Here is a 6,068-nt window from a genome sequence, read left to right on the forward strand (position 1 = left end):
GCTTTATCACAGATTCAAACTAGATTGATTGATCTATATTTCCAGAAGACATGCATTATTTACCATTGTTCTTGTACCTTCTGTCACCCTCCCCTCCCCCCCACATACACTTTCTGGCTCCAAAAGTAAGAAGCATCTGTTCGAGGCAGCTTTTCTTTTTGAGGTAGTTTTTAAGGACGATTTGTTGTTATTCTTGTCCTGAGTTAAAATGAAATGCATATTTGAGGTGTGCAATCGGTATTCAGGAATGCAGTTGATATCGAAGTGACTCTAACTTTATGTAGATAGCATTATATATAATATAAAATGTGATATTAAATATATATAGAGAGATATGTAGATATAGATCGTTCTTTGCAGATTTACTGCCAGCATTTTGTAGTTAAGAGCATATAATATCAAAAGATCTCAATAACAGGAAGAAAAAATACATGGCGAGAAACCATAATGAATGCAAGGCAAGTAGTGGGTCGGCCCACATGTGAAACGGACTGTGGTAGCTCATATCAGGCAGCATGTCACTCGCAGAGGCATTTTTCATAAACCTTCACACGCCTGCATTTATCTTCAGCATAAACCCCAAGATGAATTCTCCAAAGACATTAACGATAGATAAAAGCTTTTTAAACAAAATAGTCTATTTGAAAAATCTGTTACAAAGGAAGGCGGGTGTTGTACGATTGGGCTTCGATTGTGTCATAAACTATGGTACCAATCTGTGACACACTTTCGTGTGGGCTTCACTTTAACCGAGAGCAAAATAACCTAGCACTCATAGGTTAATGCTGCAAAATCTTGATACCTGGCTCATTTAGACTGTGCTGGATCCTTGTTGTGAAGCACAATGGAAAACACTCGAGGGATTTAAAAAATGCAGGTAAAAACGTGAATTTCTAAAAAGAGTTCATGTTAATTAAGGTTGGCTATGATGTTTGAACTTTGATTATTCAAAGACAATTCAAAATCTTCATAACACCAACCAACGAGCAATAGATGACACGATTTAAGTTTCACGGTAAGCTATCCAAACACCAATAGATGTGTTCTATACAGAAATGAAGAACAGAGGGATTGGGCGTGCTTTATGATAGCTTTGTGACAAATGACACATACATAGAGTGCGGTGTAACTGACTCTAAAGCAAATTCAGCTGCTTTTTTCTCGTCTCTTCTTTTTTCTAATATGTTCAGAAGTACAAATGTTTAGATGGTGTCTAGTGACTACAAAGAGTGTTCAGTGCAGTGTGTATGTTTACCAAAGAAATTGTGTTTAGATGCGGAAATCTGATGCTCTTTTTAACGACCGTAGAATGTGAAGTGCTGAGGATAGGGAAAAGAGTATCTGTTTCATTCATGGGCCATTGCAAAATGACTCTCGCGTGTCGTAGGGGATGGTGAGCTCATGGAGTCTGAATCACCCACTTACCAGACAGCTCTGTTTCCAGGAAAGGAAAGAGTTTGTTGATAATTTAATGAGAATGCAAATAATTTCTTTGATGATGCTAGAATTTGGGTATTACTCGTCTGCGGCTAGCGTGCTCTGAGTTCTGTGTAATTAAATGGAATTGGATTTTGGACCTGGCTTTATGAAGACGGCACTGGCTTCTGAGTAATACCCCATTCAAACACCTCACTCTGATGTATTGCATTAATAGATCATCAGAAGCAGTTGTCATTCCAATGATGTATTAGTGTGATACATGAGAACAAGCCTCACTGATGATGTATTTAGTACTCACAAGACGGCAGTGTGCAAAGAAGAAATGGGCCCACTAAGGAAGCCATTATAATTACAGGATGAAGTCAGTCAGTGGGCAGCACTCTACAAGCTTTTTCGGGGTGCTAGGTTGGTGGACTGGTGCTGACGCTCTTTTAGGACACTCTCCCTGGTACAGTGAGAAGAGCGTTATTTTCCCGGTTCAAAATAATTTCCACCAGCGAACTGCAAGATAATATACATACGTCTGGTTCCCATTCAATATTTTAGTGCACGTCAATGTCTGTGTTGGCAGGAAGCATTGTGTACTGTTAGCGCTGGCTTGTGCAGGGGGAAAAAAAAATCTCTCTTAAGCAGGATTTTCTGGGATGATACTCAAATATATTATCGGAACAGCAGTTTTCCAACTGATAGTTTCTGCCAAAGGGGAAGCTTTTGCTAGTAAGTGTCTACATGCCACCAATCATGGGCACAGCTTCTGGCATTAGCTGGAGAGGCAGATATTTTAAGTAAAACATTAAACTTAGGTCTGACTGTCATACATTTTCTGCTAATAGAGCTTGCAACACCTACTATAAATGTAGATGAATTAGAGACTCCCGGTGACCTCTATCTGCCTCCTGCTGTGCTTTTTCTAAAAGGGTAAAAGAGAGACTTTTAAATGTTTATAGCATTGGGCTAAAAAGGCTTTTTTATGCAATGGAAGAGCAGTTACTGTTCACCTTCTTACAGCAGCTGATTGCATCATAAATAAACCAGTAGGGCTAGTCATTCCAGCTGTGGGACGGAGGCATCCAGAGAGCAGCCAAAAGGCATCCGTGAAGGAGAGGGAGATTTCTTCCCAGAATCTGGGCCGGTCAAGATTGGAGGTGTCCCTGCCGCTTGGCAAGGAAAAAGAGGTGGAGGGACCCCAGAAGGAAGGAGAGATGGTAGCTTATACATGGCATTTCCTTCCCTGGAAACTTAGTGACTGAGGTATTGTTTGAAAGAAGTTTCCTGACCCCCTCCCTATTCAGGCAGGCAGGGCAGCAGGGCAAGGGAAGGATTAGCCACAGGACTCCGGAGATCCTGAGGCACTCCTGGCTCCCCCTTTCCTGGCCAGGCTGGCAGTGGCTTCCGTCGAGGACATTTGACAACCACGTTAAGAGCAGGAGACCAAAGTTGGAGGGAAAACAAGCATGGGAGGCATTCCTTTTATTAAGTGGCATTTTTGCTTTCAGATATGTTATCATTTCTAAAATGTGAGACAGACCAATCACTTTATGGTTTATGACTAATAAATAGGAATTCGTTCAGGGGACTCCTTAGACCACCTCTGTCTAACGGCTTAGAAAATGTTATGGAAACAATGCATCGCCTACTTTAAATTGACAAGAAAAAATGATGCTGAAATGCTTAGTATATCTAATCCTTTTTAAGAGTGATTAATGTAGGGAATGCCCATTAAAGTATGCATTCTCCAAAATGTCTATTGATTTCCCAAACTATTAACCCCTCATACTCAGTCCTGTTTTGGACTCATTAGTAACACTGCTGAGCTGCTGAATGATTATTTTATACTCTGCAAGTTTTCTTCACATCTATGAACCAAGGCTTGGGATATAGACTTGAACCCGAAAATGAATAGACATGAGGTAAATTTTTAAAATCTATTTTTTGCAGGTCCGTAAAACACCAGAAGAAGTAAGTCATGGACATAAACTTAAGATTATTATGCTATAGCTAGTCACCAATTACTGTGTAATATAAAAACGACTTTTTACATTAACAGAAGGCAGTGTTGTTGTGTATTTAAATAAACACATGTATTCTTACGTTTGCCTCGAATATGTGTGCATAAAACGGATTTCATTATTTGTCTAGAGAGTTTCAAAATTCTTTACATTGAAAATGTACATGATTAATGCACTAAATATTTGTCATTGACTTCCACATCATTAAGGAAAATGTATTATCATGTTCGCACAAAGGTAAAAAACAGTGATAACAAAATTTAAAAGAAAAACCCTGAGGATTTTCTTTGCTTTAGGTAGTAGAAACAACTTAGACACTCCCAGACTTCCTTTCCCTCCCTCCTTCTCTGTCTTCTCTTCCTTCCTTCCTTCCTTCCTTCCTTCCTTCCTTCCTTCCTTCCTTCCTCCCTCCCTCCCTCCTTCCCTCTCTCCTTTCCTTCCTTCCTTCCTTCCTTCCTTCCTTCCTTCCTTCCTTCCTTCCTTCAACGAGACAGTAGTAGTGGGCAAGGAAGGTTAGAGATTCAGGAATATACAGTAACGCCTTCAATTTGTGATAACCACGAAACAGATATTTACCTAAAAGTGTGTAATATTTCTAAAATGCTACATAGCTGCAAGTGTATGTTAATATTTCCATATGATAGGATGTATTTTCTATATACAGGCAAAATCATAGTCAATGAGGAACAAGGATATAAATTAACTGTAAAATTAGCAATAGGAAAATTCACCCCTGGAAAATGCTAATGTTCTGAGGCATGCTTGAAAAAGTAGACCAAAAAAAAAAAAAAAGAAGAGTGAAAAAACGGAGATGCAAAAAACCGGAAGAAAGAAGGTTAAACTCAGCCAGTTATGTGGAAAGTGAAATGTTTGGGATTTTGGAGCTCTTATTCTCACAGTGTAAGCATACTCCTTTTAAGGATATTTGCAATATTTTCTTTAGTAGGAAGGAGAGCTACAAACATTTAGCATGCTTTAAATTGCAGTAAATAAAAACAAAACCCAGAATCCTAACAGAAAAATGAATTCTGACCTTTCAAACAGTGTGCTCTGTTCGACAATGTCTAAGGCAGCATTAAATCGAAGCTCGTACCTGCTGGATGTTGCACTGTCTAGGAAGTAGCAGCAACCAGAAAAAACAGAGTTCTCATAAACACTGCAGGAGGTAAGCACCGGTTGAAGTCATTCCAAATGGCTTATGGTTTCTTAAAAATTCATTTAAAAAATAAAATACAAACAAATTAAATACATCATAGCAATTTTTCCCCCTAGGGAAAAACTGTTTCGTCACGTTACTTTCTGCATTCCTGGAGTAAAATATTAAATTGTGATCTAAAGGGGAAGCCTGAGGAGTGAGCTCTCTTGCACGTGTTGAGGCGAAAATGAAAGCCTGGTTTCGCGAGGCACAAATCTGCCATTTCTCCTGATGCTGAAGCAAAACGTTGGTCATCAATGAAGCCATTATTCCAAGGTTTTGCTGAAATTTCAGCCAGTGGTCATACTGACTTTTTGATAGTGGCATTTCTTTGCTTAAATAGTTTTGGCACCTAATTGTCTCCATGGACTTTTACTTGTAAACCCATCCCACTGAACCCCGCTAGTTGAAGAGCTGTAACTGGTTTACCATGCTCTGCGTGCGGCTCTGCCATGATCACAGCCATGTCTTCACCCTCCTCTCCTTCCCATCCCTTATCTTCCACTATTTCAGTGTTCTCTTTTATTCTTCCCAATCTTCTCCTCCCCCTCTCTCCCGCCATCCTTCCCTCTCTGTCTCTTTCTGTCTCTCCTCCAAATTCTATAGGAAAGAGTCTAGGTTACCCTCGTCTCTCAGCTACATAAACGTTGCCTTTTCACTTGATGGAAATTCGCCTCATCGCCTTTCTCCATGTGTTCGGGCTGTCTGATCGTCTCATTCTGGAAACGACTATTTCTTTTACTTTTTACAGGAGGAGTTATTTCTCCCATTACTAGCCTTCACCTCCACAGATATAAAAACCTAATTGTGCACTGTGGTACAAATGAAATCCAAAATTATCAAGTGCAAAATTAGCATTAAAAAATCATAAGACAACAAACAATAGGGCTTTTATGTGATTTTTGTAATTGCATGAAACTAGTTACTCTGCCAATAATTGTTTGTGCTTCATTAACATGCAAAATGGTTTTATAGACTAACCCCCACACAAAAGAAACCATTTTTGATGAGAACTGTGCTTTGTTTAATGTTAGACACCATTGTATTTGCTTTCCTAATATAACAGTTCTAATTAGTACCTAGCACTCATCCTGAGTTTTTCAGCTCGAACACTCTGAAGGTGACAATCGAGTCACAATTCCATGGCACTCTTTGTCAGTACCTGTCAAAATATAGCTAAGCCTTTCGGAGTTGTGATCTAAATACTGAGAAAAAAAAGTTAATAGTCCAGAAACAATATGTCTCTAGGTAATTTTAAAAATAAAATTGCACATTAGCCCTTGCTTAAAAACATAATACCATTAATGCTACCCAATTAAATGCAGCCCTGACAAAACTAGATTTGTCCTAATAATTTCTCAGCATTGTTTTTACCATCTGACCTTTATACAAATGCATAAAACCCGATTCATTGGATTTTACCT

Source organism: Ursus americanus, chromosome 9 (assembly GCF_024610735.1).
Source record: "Ursus americanus isolate L20-20 chromosome 9, mUrsAme1.1.p, whole genome shotgun sequence".
Lineage (NCBI taxonomy): Eukaryota > Metazoa > Chordata > Mammalia > Carnivora > Ursidae > Ursus > Ursus americanus.